This window comes from Hemicordylus capensis, chromosome 5 (genome assembly GCF_027244095.1).
Source record: "Hemicordylus capensis ecotype Gifberg chromosome 5, rHemCap1.1.pri, whole genome shotgun sequence".
Lineage (NCBI taxonomy): Eukaryota > Metazoa > Chordata > Lepidosauria > Squamata > Cordylidae > Hemicordylus > Hemicordylus capensis.
Genome location: NC_069661.1, coordinates 211764072 through 211781247, shown reverse-complemented (window position 1 = coordinate 211781247; position 17176 = coordinate 211764072). Strand labels below are relative to the sequence as shown.

At 43.7% G+C, this 17176-nt stretch overlaps 1 long non-coding RNA gene across 1 annotated transcript in view; it reads left to right on the top strand.

Moving 5' to 3' along the window:
- Positions 1 to 12605, top strand: part of LOC128326774 (uncharacterized) — a 34156-nt gene extending 21551 nt beyond the window's left edge. The window contains exons 2-3 of the long non-coding RNA XR_008308258.1: positions 2628 to 2678; positions 8827 to 12605. This is a non-coding gene — a long non-coding RNA (uncharacterized LOC128326774). The remainder of the gene's footprint in view (positions 1 to 2627; positions 2679 to 8826) is intronic.
- The last annotated feature ends 4571 nt before the right edge of the window (positions 12606 to 17176 follow it).

Sequence of the window (17176 nt, the reverse complement as noted above, 5' to 3'; positions counted from 1 at the left end):
GGGCGATTGGTACACCAACAGAAGTCCCAATCTATCCCTGGTCCCCAAACTCAAGTACACACATTCAATATGGTCCGATACCCTGACAGGGACCCTGGTAAGGGAGATGTTATCCTTATAGACCACAGCCACCCCACCTCCCTGCCCACGTCCCCTCACCTGCTCCTCTACAGAATATCCTGGAGGGAGAAGCTGGGACCAAACTGGACCACCAGCCTCCCCCAACCAAGTCTCGGTAATACATACCAGGTCGGCCCCTTCATCCATGATCAAATCATGGATGAGTTCAGATTTATTTTGGACTGACCTGGCATTACAGAGGAGCAGGGGAAAGCTATGTGGGTTGTTGGCAGTGCTCCCCGAGGTCAAAGAGCTGACAGGACAGTCAGAAGGGGAGACCGCTATTAAATTTCTGACTACCCTTCCCCTGGAACGGCCCACTGACCTGCCAACATTACTTCTTCTATTCCCCACCACCACCGGGATGTAAGAATGTAACCATTACATTATTGGTTTCTATAACAACAATAATAAGGCTTGGTACAGTGTATATATGGCATGATGTAAGATTTGTAACACACAGACTTCACCAGTTATACACAGTGTACGTGGCAGACATTGTACACAATGTACATGGACAGATAGAGAATGATCTGATAGAAGTTACCACAGTTGGATTGCCTATCACGTATAAACACAGATCCTGGCCTACCCAGTCCCTCCCTGGAATCCTACCAATCCCAGAATAGACCCTATCTCTCTAGAGATCCTTTCTCTGGCCATGTCTGTCCCTGTCTCCTGCCTTCTCTAAGCCCTATCTAACCCTCTGAGCTTACAGTAAGACCATTTAACTGCCGCTCTCTGCTTCATTCTAAAGCTCCTCCCTTAGGAATCCCACCTGGAGGGTGTTTCCTTGGGCCTTAAAAGGTGATTGACAGGACTGGAGTTGCTGCCAACCATCACAGCAGTTCTCATCACAATGCACATTTTCAGTCCTTTTTGTTCATACATTATATGACATTGGTTTACCTTGCAATAAGGAGATATCAATATGGGTCCATAGGACAATAACATACTCCATAGCACATGGGATGATATTTATTATTGTTGTTGTTTACACAGTCAGACAGGTATTATTGACTGGTTTGTTTTATCCAGACATCGAGTCTTTCCCAAGGACCTGGGATGGCTGAATTTTATTGTCAATGTTGTTGCTGTTGTTATAGATATCGTCCCAGAATATAGGCTGTTCCCAGTAAAGTTGCTTTTTGTAATTGGCTGATGGTGATTTCTGTGGCCCCTATGGTGTTGAGGTGCTCTTCAAGGTCTTTTGGAACTGCACCCAGGGCGCCAATTACCACTGGGATTATTTGGGTCTTTTTCTGCCACAGCCTTTCAATTTCAATTTGTAGATCTTTGTATTTGGTGATTTTTCCTATTTCTTTTTCTTCTATTCTGCTATCCCCTGGTATTGCTATGTAGATTATTTTAACTTGTTTTTCTTTCTTCTCGACTACAGTTCTATCTGGTGTATTGTGTGGCAGATGTTTGTCTGTTTGTAGTCGGAAGTCCCATAATATTTTTACATCTTCGTTTTCTACAACTTTTTCAGTTTTATGGTCCCACCAATTTTTGGCTACAGGTAGTTTGTATTTTTTGCAGATGTTCTAGTGTATCATCCCTGCTACCTTGTCATGCCTTTGTTTGTAGTCAGTCTGTGCTATCTTTTTACAATAGCTGATTAGGTGTCCCACGGTTTCATCTGTTTCTTTACAAAGGTGGCACTTGCTGTTTGTTGTTGATTTTTCTACTTTTGCTCTTATTGCATTTGTGCAATATGATGATGATGATGATGATGATGATGATGATGATGATGATTAAATTAAACAACCTACCTTGTTCTTCAGTCAAGTCTTTCAATGTTATTTAATTGCATATGACATTGGTGATGTCATCAAGCTTGATTAAATAAAATCACTTGGGTCTACACAAACGATCAGATAAAACATTGCCAGCAGAAAGACATTACATAATGAAACATGAAGGGATTATTACAAATTTGATTGTAATTCAGCTACTTGTCAAAAGTGAAGAAAAGTTTTTGATAATTGTGACTTCACTTGAAATCTGCTTGGCTGCTATTGGCCCACTGACTAGACATATTGTAGGCAACTGAGGGATGATTTTGTTTTTGCTTCAAGACCTGAGCTTTTGTGATGTGTATTTTTTGTATTCTGTCATGGGTATGTGAACTGTGTTTTTGTGTGTGGGGGTGAGGCCCTTGGGGATAGGATGTTTAAGTTGCTCTGAGACTATGGGATAGAATGGGATATCAATCAGTCAAACAAATAAATTTTAGGAGTTATGTGCTTTGGACCATTGCTTAATCAGTAAACATTGCATCATTAATTGTCACAACAACTTTTAAAACTACTATGGAATGGTTGCTTTTTATATGCCAATTAATGCTTCTATCAAGAGTTAAATAGCATGCATTATTTCTACTTGAGGGAGGCTGAAGGGGGGAAATTGCTTATATAACCACTGTGTAGTTCTCACCAGATACTGTGTAGCAGAATTATTATACTTTGATTATTACTCACATTTGTATTCTGTTTTCCTCCAAGGAGCTCAGGGAATGGGATATACTCTTTCATCCCTGCAACAGCCCTGAGAAAGTAAGTAAGGCCAAAGGATGGTGATTGGCCCAAGGTCACTAGTGAGCTTCATGGCAGAGCAGGTGTTTGAACCCAGTTCTTGACAGTCATAATTCAATACTCTAGTCCAGGGTTTCTCAACGTGTGGGTCCCCAGATGTAATTAGACTTCAACTCCCATAATTCCCAACCAAAGGCCACTGGGGCTGGGGATTATGGGAGTTGAAGTCCAATAACATCTGGGGACCCACACGTTGAGAAACCCTGCTCTAGTCTAAACATTATATCATACTTGGTCTCTTCTAGACACAGCTCTACCCTCAGGGCCTTTTCCTGCATGCTATCCTCAAATGGATGTTAGCAGTGGGCAGAGTCGTTGAATCCAGTATCTTCTCTCAAGTTATTAGGAGTGCACCTGGAAACTTCACTCACAAGGAGTGGGTGCAGAAACCAGTTTGCCTGGTGTGGAGTGTTGCTAGATGCATTTTTTGCAAATCAATTTGGATTTTATGAAATGAAGAGATGGCTGGATTTGGTGGTAGTGAGTGATACTGCTTGGGCACTTGGTGTGTTTTACTCTTGCATCACTGCAATGCTTGCTTAACTTAAATGCGTATATGGACAGATTATTACACACATACACACTTATTTATTTATTTATTAGATTTATATACTGCCCTTCCAAAATGGCTCAGGGCGGTTCACAGCATGATAAAAACAATTAAAACAAATTAACAATTAAAATCAAACTATTAAAACACAATAAAACCAATAACACAGCTAAAAGCCCTGAAAATCAGGGCAACAATTTAAAACAATTTAAAACAGTTAATCATTTAAAAACCCTGGAAGGCCAGGCCAAATAGGTAGGTTTTAAGGGCTCTCCTGAAGGACAACAATGATCTCAAATTACGAATTTCTGCCGGGAGTGCATTCCACAGCCCAGGAGCAGCTACAAAGAAGGCCTGCCTCTGCGTTGCCACCAGACGAACTGATGGCAACTGGAGACGGACCTCCTCAGATGATCTTAAGGTGTGGTGGGGATCATGTAAAAGAAGGCGCTCTCTTAGATAACTCGGACCTAAGCCATTCAGGGCTTTAAAGGTAATAACCAGCACTTTGTATTTTGCCCAGAAACATATTGGCAGCCAGTGTAGCTGTTTCAAAACAGGCATAATATGGTCTCTCCGGGTTGCCCCAGAGACCAACCTGGATGCTGCATTCTGAACTAACTGAAGTTTCCGGACTATGTACAAAGGCAGCCCCACGTAGAGCGCATTGCAGTAGTCGAGCTGGGAGGTTACCAGCTGATGCACCACTGTTTTGAGGTCATCCTCTCCAAGGAATGGGTGCAGCTGTCAAATCAGCCGAAGCTGATAGAAAGCACTCCTGGCCATGCCCTCCAGCTGAGATACCAGGGTGAGGCCTGGGTCCAGGAATACCCCCAAGCTGCACACCTGCTCCTTTTGGGGGGAGTGTAACCCCATCCCACACAGGGAGATCTAACTCACCCCTCAGATTCTGAGCCCCCACAATGAGCACCTCCGTCTTGGTTGGATTCAGCTCCAATTTGTTATCTCTCATCCAGCCCATTACTGCCTGTAGGCAGGCATTTAGAGAATGAGTGCCATTTCCTGAAGATGAAAAGGAGAAGTAGATTTGGGTGTCATCAGCATACTGATAACACCCAGCACCAAATCTCCTGATGACCTCACCCAGTGGTTTCATGTAGATATTAAAAAGCATTGGTGACAGAATGGAGCCCTGGGGGACTCCATATAGCAGCTCCCGTTTTGAGGAGCAACTGTCACCAAGCTCCACCATCTGGAATCTACCACTCAAGAGTTAGGAGCGGAACCACTGCAAAGCAGTACCCCCTATCCCCAACTCCCCCAGGCGATCTAGAAGGATACCATGGTTGATGGTACTGAACGCCGCCGAGAGATCCAGAAGAACCAGCAGAGTCACACTCCCTCTGTCGATTCCCTGGTAAAGGTCATCCATCAGCCCGATCAAGGCTGTCTCAACCCCATAGCCAGCACTAAAGCCAGTTTGAAATGGATCTGGATAATCAGTTTCCTCCAAGACTGCCTGGAGCTGGTCAGCCACTACCCTCTCAATCACCTTGCCCAACCAAGGGAGATTGGCGACTGGCCTGTAACTGTCCATCACTAAGGGATCCAGAGAAGTTTTCTTTAGGAGTGGTCTAATTAATGCCTCTTTCAAACAAGGGGGCACCCTACCCTCCCTCAGTGATGCGTTTATGATATTAACTAGTCCATCTCGAAAAATCTCCCTGCTAGATAGAAGCAGCCAAGTCGGGCAAGGATCCAGAGAACAGGTGGTAGGCCTCACCGCCCCAAGCAGCTTATCCACATCCTCCGGAGTCACAGATTGAAACTGATCCAATCTAATACTGCAAGAGGGATTGCTGGACACCTCCTCCATAGATCCTGCAAAAACAGTGGAGTCCAAGTCGGCCCGAATACAGGAGATCTTGTTTGCAAAAAACCCATTAAAGGCATCACAGCAGAACGACCCCGGGGACTGATTTGAAGTAGAAGGAGCAGAAATCAAACTCCTCACAACCCAGGATAGCTCCGCTGAGCGGAACCTGCAGCCGCAATGCGCGCAGACCAAAAGCTCTTTTTTGCTGCATGCACCGCGACCGTGTAACTCTTCAAATGGGTCACATGCTGCATCCTGTCAGATTTGAACCGAGTTCTCCTCCACTTGTGCTCTAGTCGCCTACCCAACTGCTTCAACCCCCGCAACTCCTCAGTATACCAAGGGGCCATTTTTGAAGCAGGTCGGAAGGGACGCTTAGGAGCAATCATGTCTACTGCCCTGATGAGTTCCCTGTTCCAGGTTCCCACCAGCGCATTGACAAAATCACCGGCTGCACCAACGTCAAAATCCTCCAAGGCCTTTTGAAATCCCATTGGGTCCAGCAGCCTTTTTGGACAGACCATCCAAATAGGTCCACCACCCCTGCAGGGGTGGATTGCGGCTGTGAGACCAACCTTAACCAGGTAGTGGTCCGTCCATGACAATGGGGAAACCACCGGATCCCCCACCCATGGAACACCCCCCTGATCCAAACAAAAGACCAAATCAAGTGTGTGGCCAGCAACATGAGTTGGTTCAGAAACTAATTGGGATAGGCCCATAGTTGTCATGGCCGCTATGAACTCCTGAGCCACACCAGACAAGCCAGTCCCAAAGTGGATATTGAAGTCCTCCAGCACTAAAAGTCTAGGAGACTCCAACACCAACTTCACAACCAGCTCCATCAGCTCAGTTAGGGAGTCAGCTGGACAGCGAGGTGGACGGTACAGCAACAGAATCCCTAATCTATCCCTAGTTCCCAGCCACAAAAATATGCACTCGATATAAGTCAGCTGTCTCACAGGTGCCCTGGTAAGGGAAATTGTATTCTTATGGACCACAGCCACTCCACCCACCCTGCCCACATCCTCTAGCCTGCTCCACGACAGAATAAACTGGTGGGAGAAGCTGAGCCCACACAGGACTACTCACCTCCCCCGACCAGGTCTTGGTTATACATACCAGGTCAGCTCCCTCATCCACTATCAAATTGTGGACAATTTCGGTCTTATTCTGAACTGACCTGGCATTACAGATGAGCAAGGCCAGACTCTGTGGGTCGTTGGGGCTGCTCCCCTAAGGCCTGAGAGTTGACAGAGCGGTTGGAAGTGGAAACAGTTACTAAATTACTAATTTCCCTTCCCCTGTAATGGCCAGCTGCTCTGCCATTACCAATTCTTCTATTCCCCACCACTACAGTAATAGCTGCCCCAGAAACGCTGGGCACACTCCCAGCACCACCACCCTCAAGAGAGCCCAAACACATATTTGAAAAAGGTCTGGCACAACCCAACCCCCCAGCCCTCAGTCCCACCCTCGAAGGCCCAGCCCCAAAGACTGGCCCCCTTTGGCGGCCGGCTTTGGCGGCTGCCTACAGATGGCCCAATGGCTATGCCGATGGCTACGCCTTTGGCAAGCCTCCCTGCTTTTAAGCCAACAAGCCCTGAAAGCCACACCTCTCACGTGTAGCTCCCAGAACAAGCAGCAGGTGGTTCTCCTCAACAGTCTGGGGGCTGGCAACCAGCCAGCTAGAACTTGGCAGCAGACAAGCAGGCTGCTCCCCATCTGGGCTGGAAGCTCCACTGGAGGCAAAGGGACCAGTTGGTAAGTCCCTGCAGGCAGATGGGATAGCCTTGCAGCTTCTTGTCTCTGCAGGCAGATGGAATGGCCTTACAGCTCCTTGTCACCTCCCCTATACACACGCCAAAGTTCCAGACGTTTCTCCTTCAAATGCAACTGACTTGTAAAAGCTGCCCTGAATTTTTCATTGCTTGCACAAGGGTATGTACAGATATATCCAAGTTCTTCTGCCCCAATGCAGTGTCCAGATGTAACAAAGAGAAGAGGTGGTCAGAGTTAAAACTTAAATTACTGCATTCGCTTCATCTTCAACTGTGTGTACAGTCACCTTTTCTGTAGCCCCTGTGCTAGTTGCCTGCTCTGAAAATCCAAATTGTCTGCTTTGGAGACTGGACCTCCTAAACTCTATAGAAGTGCTCTCTCAAGGTTTGTAGTATTTTCAGAAGTGATGCTTATATGGCCTTTGAGCCTCTCTTGGTATGGCACCCCCGATTGTTGTTAATGCAAGCGGAGAAAGCAGAGGCAATTGTAATGCAGATGAGCATTCTGGCAAATAGTTCTTTTAAGATCTTTTTTTAACCTAGATAAAAATAGATCTTTTTAAAATTAATTAAATAGATCTTTTTTTAAACATTCACATTGAAGTGCTTGAAGCCTTCATGTGTCAAAATACCCTTAATCTACTGGTAGGAGCCGTTCCAAAAATGAATAAAAGGATGACATTTACTTAGGTCACAACCTGAAAGTTGTTCACATCCCATAGGTTTTATTGCACATTTATTTTAATTACTTTATCATATTTTTATCTTGACTTTTGGGCACAGTGTCTCACTTATAATTAATAATACATTGAGTCCAATCACGGACAATCTTATTGTATAATGTAACCACACATCAGCAAACACTGCACTCCAGGCAGAAGTACAGAGCTCTTGTGTGGCTGCAGGGGGAGAAAGAGACACTACCAAAGAACATTGAGAGGCAGCACCTCCGCTTGTGCACATTCCTTTGCAGCCCTGAGATGCCCTTTGAGAACAACTGAGGGATCAACATGTCAATCAAAGATATGTCACTTTACACCAGTCGTGGATGGAGCCCAGTGTGCCTGTGTCACCAAGCAATGTGCTGTGCCTTGTGCGACTCTGAAGCTGCCTGAAGCCTCAGCTGTGCTGGCTTTGTGATTGAGTGGAATTTATTCAGTGGGAGGACTCCATGTGGAGCTTTTCTCATGTGGGATTCAGATTGCAAAACGAGCAAGAAAATGCTAGTTTAATCCATCATGATTACCTGTGAACCCAAAGCTGGGGGCTGGATGGGCTTGCTCCCAAGTCTTTCATTAGCGAACATATAATTTGGGCTGAGTGACTGCCATGGTATTAACCTACCAGCTCTGCTAAGTATATTAAAAGTTGAAGTTTGTGTGTAACAGAGGCCAGGTTCAGATCTCAGTCACATTGGCTTAGATAGCTTGAGATCACCGTCCTCCGATCTGCAGCCAAGCCTCATATTCAGTCTATCTTCTCAATGACAGAACTACTAAAAGTGCCAGTATGTGTAACATGAAGATGTTTGTCTGTCAATTTCAGCTCCATACATGAGTTCATGCATGAAGCTCAATTAACAGAATTACCCAATTAAATGGAGTAGTTATATTTGGTTCGACAATACTCATTCATGGGGAAAATGCCATGCTGATGAGGTATATTCAGCTAAAGGGACCATAAACTGCTATGTTGGGGTTAATGTTTGTTATATTTCTTCAAAAACAGCTTTCCGCAGAGAACAGTTCTCTCATACCCAAAGCAGAAATTTGTCACCATAGCAACCCATCGAAATTTGTGGGTGCTCTCTGGCTGCTGCCTATGAAGCTCTCTCTCCGATGTTTGTTTTTGTAAATTCTAAAAGACTCCATGCCTGTGGGCAATGTGTTTTATAAGCAGATCTCAACAGGGGCTCAGAAATTAACCTCTCTTTTATTGCAGGTCTTTTAAAGAAGGCATGGGTGAAGGTCACCAACCAGATCTCCTGACCTTTCTTGCCAATTTATGAATTCCGCCTCAAGACTTAAGTCAGATCACAACTTCCTTCTGAAATCTGTTGAGACAACTTTGAGATCTTTCTGTGTATCCTTCATGGCAAGTACCAGCTGGAAAAAAATCATAGAAAAAGTGAAGGCAAAAAATACAGCCCAAGTGGTTTCAAATCACCAAACAACACTAGACAAGAGAAAATGGGAATGGTGTTATATTAAGTAAACAAATGACACTCTAGACTTTTGTATAGCTTGTCTAATTGCTTAGTGACCTTGATGGCTGGTAGCTATTAGCTGCAATACACATCTTACCAACTTAGGTGGAGGGCTGAAGTAAACAGGCAGTTTTTGAACGCAGTCAGGAGGAGAAAGACCAATAGGCTGCTGGCTGGGCAAGAAAGAGCTTTGGAGGACTCCAAGGGCATGTTTTGAGAAAAATTGATGTTGCTTTATAGACTAGCACTGTCCGGATGAGGTGCCCGTCTGCTATCGGTTTCCCAATGGCTACTTTGAAAATAAACAGATATGGAAACAGCATTGAGCAGTATCTTGGAAGAAAACTGATCTGATAGACTCAAATGACATGTGGCAGATCTCTCTGAACAGAAGGAAATGGGAGGTGGGTGGGTGAGTGCATATCCAATTTTAAGAGCAAAATGGACTTGAGAGAGGAGCCCTGTCCCTAACTATTGCTCTGGGTCCCCACCACCACCACTCTGTTGCAACCCTATCCCTGGTTCTTTTTCTAAGCCAGACTCAGTTCTGGTTGAAGGATAGACTATAGGGAAGTAATCCATAGCAATAGCAATAGCAATAGCACTTACATTTATATACCGCTCTATAGCCGAAGCTCTCTAAGCGGTTTACAATGATTTAGCATATTGCCCCCAACATTCTGGGTACTCATTTTACCGACCTCGGAAGGATGGAAGGCTGAGTCAACCTTGAGCCCCTGGTCAGGATCGAACTTGTAACCTTCTGGTTACAGGGCAGCAGTTTTACCACTGCGCCACCAGGGGCACCATAGGCAGGGGAAGGCTTACCACTATCACCCAAGAACACCAGGAACACTTAAAATTGGCTCCATGTCTTCTTTCTGTGTGATTGGGTTAGATCTGGGTTTATACACACACATCTGTTGCCATCACATGTAGTCTTAGGCATTGCTTTTAAGCTATCAGTTGGAAGCAAAATTAAACTGGAGAACTTATTATACTCCCCTGTTAACAGCTATATCTTTCCCTATTGCCAAGATCCTTCTATATGTCCTAAACATTTTAATGGTTTTTAGATTGTGAACTGCCCAGGGACTTTTTTGTATGAGTTGGTATAGAAATGTAAGAAAACTTGAAGAAAGAAACAGAGGGTTTAATACACAAGAACAGGCACTAAGAACAAATGCAATAAGAGCAAAAGTTGAAAAATCCACCACAAACAGCAAGTGCCGCCTTTGTAAAGAAGCAGATGAAACCGTGGACCACCTAATCAGCTGTTGTAAAAAGATCGCACAGACTGACTACAAATAAAGGCATGACAAAGTAGCAGGGATGATACACTGGAACATCTGCAAAAAATGCAAGCTACCTGTAGCCAAACATTGGTGGGACCATAAAATTGAAAAGGTTGAAGAAAATGAAGATGTAAAAATATTATGGGACTTCCGACTACAAACAGACAAAAACCTGCCACACAATACACCAGATATAACTGTAGTCGAGAAGAAAGAAAAACAAGTTAAAATAACCGACATAGCAATACCAGGGGATAGCAAAATAGAAGAAAAAGAAATAGAAAAAATCACAAAATTCAAAGATCTACAAATTGAAATTGAAAGGCTGTGGCAGAAAAAGACCCAAATAATCCCAGTGGTAATTGGCGCCCTGGGTGCAGTTCCAAAAGACCTTGAAGAGCACCTCAACACCACAGGGGCCACAGAAATCACCATCAGCCAATTACAAAAAGCAGCTTTACTGGGAACAGCCTATATTCTGCGACGATATCTATAACAACTGACAATAAAATTCAGCCATCCCAGGTCCTTGGGAAGGACTTGATGTCTGGATAAAACAAACCAGTCAATAACACCTGTCTGACTGTGTAAACAAGAAATAATAATAATAATAATAATAATAATAATAATTCCAAAACAACTTGAAGAGCACCTTAACACCATAGGGGCCACAGAAATCACCACCAGCCAATTACAAAAAGCAGCTTTACTGGGAACAGCCTATATTTTGCGACAATATCTATAATAACCAACAGTATTGATGATAAAATTCAGCCATTCCAGGTCCTTGGGAAGGTCCCGATGCCTGGATTGACAAACCAGTCAATAACACCTGTCTGACTGTGTAAACAAGAAATAATAATATGCTATTATTTATTTATTTATTTAATAATAAATATTGTTTACTCACAAGTAAGTCCCACTCAGCCAAGGTCTCCAGTAACTTTTAGTTTTTACAAATTTTCTCCTTGCAGTTTCTGCCCATTTTATTGCATCCTGTTCACTGCAGTTGGAGAATTGCCCCTTAGGGAACTGGCTTCCATTCCCAAGGGTAAATTCCCACTGATAAATTAATGGATTCCTTCATTTTCTTTATCCTCTATCTTTTTTCATTTTTTCTTTCAAGAAAAAGAAAAGGAAAACATGCAGATAAACCACTAATTAAGGCTCTATTCCTCCCTGGGGAACAAAAAATTGACAATTAAGGGGTAATTCATCAGTAATCCCTCAACTGCTCTGAATGGGAAGCTATAAACCAGGCAGAACGTACAAGGATGTAGCTCCCAAATAAAAGCACAATGGCTCTTAAAAGCCCCAATAGTGCTTTATTTGCCTAGGTTAGACAGATTGGTTCTGCAATTGTGTTTTATTGCTATGAAATCCCCACAAATCAGGTCTGAAAAAAACATAGGACAACACAGAAAGCACTGGAATGCAATTATTTGTCATCTAGATTTAGTGAATGTCAGGGATAAGCTGTGGGCAGCTGCTGCTAGGTGGCACAAGGCTAGAAGCCAGGACTGGGAGAAGCAGGCAATCAGTTGGGGCTCAGGGATCAAATTGGTAGCCACAGGTCAGGAAAATGCCCAAGGTCAAACGAAATGGACAGTCAGGAGTCAGAGGACAAACCAGTAACCAAAGGTGAGGAACGTACCAGAGGTCAAGCTGAGCAGACAGCTGAGCAGACTTCAATGGAGCAAGGAAGAATAAATGCAACAAAAGCAAGTAGTTATTCTTCCTATCTGTAGGGAAGCCAATAACGGCCCTCACAGGGCACAGCCAGCACAGGAGTTGGAGATTTGAAAGCTGCTGCAATACAGCAAGTCACCACAAGGGGCAATGTAGGCAGAGTCTCAGCCTTTGGGAATTCTGTGAACAAAGGATGGGACAGTGAACAAAGGATGGGAATTCTAGAAAAGGGGAAGCCTTGTGGAAGCAACCTAAGACTGTCCTGGAACGTCCTTCCTCTAATAGAAGTAGAAAGCAAACTACAGTTCAAATATGCATTCAAATCCTCCAAATTACCAACATTGACCTCCAGTGTATCATTAAAACCGAATCGTTTCATTTAACAAATAGAAGTTGTCTTGATCTGTCCATTAGTGTGCCAGGGAGTAGGTGGTTACTTTGAAGCATGTAACTAAGGAGTAGGAAAAGGCAATGGGAGGTAAACAGCTGTTACATATCCTGCATGATTTGTAATTTAATGGGATAAATTTTAATACATGTATTAATAAAGAAGTATTGTAGCAGATCCATCATGCATATTGTATCACCATTATATTGGTTGATATAATGTACGGTGATACACATGATGGATCTGCTACAATACTTCTCTCCAGACCTTTTTTATTGCATAAATTAAAACATAGAAAGAGGGAATTGGAACAAAGAACAGACGTTTCAATGTATATACTTGAGCTTCAGTGTTCTATATCCCACTGTTTAAAATCCACCCTTCTGTCCAAGACTTTCCCCCAATCTAATTAAACACCTGGGTAATACATAACAAGCGAGAGAGGAGGAGAAGGTTGATGACTCATAGCTATACCTGGTTATCGCTGACACTGAGAGAGAAAAAAACCTGAAAGAGGGAGTGTATGACACAAAAATGTTATTTGCCCCCTTTAATGGGCTATGTACTTTAAGATTTCCCTCATTTCTTAGGAACATAGGTACATAGGAAGCTGCCATATACTGAGTCAGACCATTGGTCCATCTAGCTCAGTATTGTCTACCCAGACTGGCAGCAACTTCGCCAAGGTTGCAGGCAGGAATCTCTCTCAGCTCTATCTTGCAGAGGCCAGGGAGGGAACTTGAAACCTTCTGCTCTTCCTAGAGCGGCTCCATCCTCTATGGGCAATATCTTACAGCACTCACATGTAGCTTCCCATTCATATGCAAACAGGGTGGACCCTGCTTAGCTAAGGGAACAAGTCACGCTTGCAGCCACAAGACCAGCTCTCCTCTCTTTGCTGTTAACCTCTGGCCGTAGTTTATCCAAATATATTGCTTCCCTTAGATGGGTAGCAACCAGGGATAGGGCTTTATTTGTGGTACCCAAGCTTGTGGAATAGTCTCACTAGATATATTCTCTGTTCGGCTCCTTTAAAAATATTAGATAGTTATTTTGCTGCTGTATTATTTAGCATTCAGTGATTTTAATTGTGTTTTATAGTTTGTTTTTAATTTTGAATTGTATTTTATATACACAGTTTGCTACTGTGTAGACTGCATTGTGGAAAGGTACGTTATTAAATAAATACCTTTGGAAGACAAGTGATCATAAAGCTGGTTTTCACATGTAAGAAAGAATGACATTTACTTTTCCCTTTTAAAAATAATTAAATACAAGCAACTTTTTGTTGCTAAGGTGTGGGCAGCCATCTCATTTGTTACATTATTTTAAGTGTTTGATCATCTCTCTCAGTTCATCACATTTTTTCTGCTTCTCTATCTTTAGGCTGAGAGATGAGGCCAACTTCCGTTGATAAGGAAATGCGAACATGTTGTAATAATTGCATTTTTTCTGCATTTGTATTATGCATTTATGGAGCATGTAATACAGTACAATGTAATGTATTATTGTTCAAGGAACAGAATTAATGTAGACATAATTTTATTATTTATTTACCAGTCTTATATGCTGTCCTTCCTACAAGAATCTCAAGGTGATATACAGGGATGATTATTCTACCTCATCCTTATAGCAACTTTGTGAGATAAGTTAGTGCCAGACTGGCAGATGCAGAGACTGTGTGATTGAGGCTTAATTTTCTGCATTTCTAAACAGAAGTAGCAGCTGCTCAGAGCACCAGTTTGGGTCAGGATTATGGCAGGGGATAGGGGACTTTACCTCTTCACTGCTGCTGTGGTCCTGATTTGGCTCTGTCACCTGTGTGAGTGGTTTTTTACAAGGAAAAAAGCTCTCATTAGCATCAATGAGATTTCCTGCTTGAAAACAGCAACCTCTGGGTCCAATCTGAATTGGGAACATAGCGGGGGGGGAAACGTTAGTCTCTCTAACCCCTGCCACGGTCTTGATTCAAAGCAGGGACACATAACTGCTCGCCTACTCATGGGTGCCAGAAAATATGACAGGGTAACACTTCTCCTGCAGTCGCTGCACTGGTTGCCCATTCGCTTCCAAGTTCAATTTAAGGTCCCGGTTCTGACCTTCAAAGCCTTGTGGGGCTTGACACCTGTCTACCTACAGACTCGCCTCTCCCAAAAAGTTACATCCCGTCCGGTTAGATCATCTCAGATGGCCCTTTTGTCGTTCCCTGATTTCCAAGAGGTTCAGGGCTCTAGGACCGTGAAAGGGCCTTTTCGGTTGCTGCCCAGCTTCTTTGGAACTCTTTTCTCCTTCAGATCTCTGTTGAAGACTTTTCTTTTTCACTGGGCGTTTGCCCTGCAGTTTACTTCATTTGTTTTTGTTAGTTACTTTAGTTTTTAATTTAGAATGTAATTTTTAATGTTGCCTTGTTCACATGTTTTTGTGCACCGCCCGGAGTCTTTGGAGTGGGCGGTATATTAAATGTTCCAAATAAATAAATAAATAAATAAATAAATAAATAAATAAATAAATAAATATTTGCATTTTAAAAAACAGGTATTCAGGCCCCAAAGGCACAATCTGTGATTAGCTAGTTTGACTCTTAATCCTTTAAAATATAATGTCTTGCCCTAGGCCACACACTGCTTGGTTGAGGAGAAATTTGAACACAAGTCTTCCTGTTCCAGATCCGACATTCTAGGTAGCAAGCTGTCTGATTTACAACCCCATTGAAATTAGAAATTAGATAAAATTATTTAGGCTCGATAGCTTTAGTCGATGCAATTATCAGGAAACTCCACAGATACTCAGGAAGGGAAGAAGTAGACAAGCAATTAAGCAAGAGAAATCAAGCAAGGTCAAATGACAGCGAGATTTTGATTGATTGATTGATTTGATTGATCAATTGATTGATTAGGTGTGGTCTCTAAGAGCCGGTATCGACTTTTAGTGACCACATAGATAGATTCTCTCCAGGATGATCCGTCTTCAACTAGGCCTCTAATGTCTCTCAGTGGTGCATTCATTGCTGTTGTAATTGAGTCCATCCACCTTGCTGCTGGTCGTCCTCTTTCCTTTCCTTCAACTTTTCTCAGCATTATGGACGTCTCAAGGGAGCTGGGTTTTTGCATAATGTGTCTGAAGTATGACAGTTTGAGCCTGGTCATTTGCGCCTTGAGTAAAAAAATTATGGATTGATTTGTTCTATGATCCATTTGTTTGTTTTCCTGGCTGTCCATGGTATCCTCAAAATTCTTCTCCAGCACCAAAGTTCAAAAAGCATAAATACTTTTTCTATCCTGCTTCTTCAAAGTCCATCTTTCGCATCCATAGAATGTCATGGGAAAAACCATTGTTCGCATGATTCCAATCTTTGTAGGTATAGACATGTTATGGCATCTAAATATCCTTTCCAAGGCCTTCATTGCAGCCCTACCAAGTGCTAGTCTGAGGCATATTTCTTGACTGCTGGATCCTTTACTGTTGATGGTCAATGCTAAAAGGAAGAAGCCAGGGCATGGCAGGGCCCCTGGGGGCCAGGAGACAAAATCTTAGGGACCTCCCCATTGCACGCCTAACCCTAACCGGCTTCCAGCACCCTAAGCCATGCCCCCTGCATCTGATGTCAGACACAAGGGGTGGGGCAACCAATATCTTCCCACCGTTGCCCTGACTTACCTGCTCTGCCACCCCTGCACCACCGCCGCTATTTCTGTTTGCCTCCGGGGGTGGGGGATAAGCCAAGTGGCGGTGGTGGCAGGCACTGTAGCTGACTGGCAGTTGCAGCTTCTCCGGCGGTGGGCCTCTCTGGCGGGTGGGCCTCTCTGGCAACCTCTCTGGCCAAACTGGCGGTGGTGGGTGCTGTATCTGGCCAGCTGGCCGGACTCTCCTACCAAACTGTGCACCTGCGCAGTTTGGATATGGACGTCATATGCCCGTGATGTCATAAAGGCCATCACAGAGATTGGAGAGGCCAGCCAGCCGGCTAGCTACAGCACCCACCACCGCCAGTTTAGCTGGAGAGGCTGCCGGAGAGGCCGGCCAACTACAGCACCCACCACTGCCCAGAGACAAACAGAAAAAGTGGTGACGGGGCAGGGCAGTGATGGGGCAAGGCAGGGGTGGTCTTCCTGGGGGCCCCTTGGGGGCCCCTGACTCTCTGGGTCCAGGGACATTTGTCCCTGTTTTTTCAATGGGCACTATGCTCATGCCAGAAGCTATCCACCTATCCAATGTCTTCATTATCAATTCTGAGGCTGGTTGCTGTACCCGTTGTCATTAGTTTAGTTGTCTTTACATTTAGTCATAGTCCCATTTTCTCACTGTCCTTCTTGAATTTCATTACTAGAGCTTGCAGATCATCCGCATTCTCAGCTATCAGAGTGTTGTGTCCAACTTTAAAACCATGCTCATCTTCTTCCAATTCAGCTTCTCTCATTCAGCATATAAGTTGAATGAATAAGGAGAAAGTATACAGCCTTGTCTTACTCATTTGCTGATCTGGAACCACTCTGTTCCACCATGTTCTGTCTGGACTGTGGCTTCTTGTCCTGTGTATAGGTTTCTCATGAGAACAATGAGATGTTCTGAGACATCAATTTTCCCAAGCATATTCCACAACTTGACATGGCTGATGCAATCGAAGACTTTTCTGTAGTCAATAAAGCACATGCCAGGGAAGAGACTCAGTGTATAGGTGTTTATATACCAATGCCAGAAGCCTCCAAGCTAAAA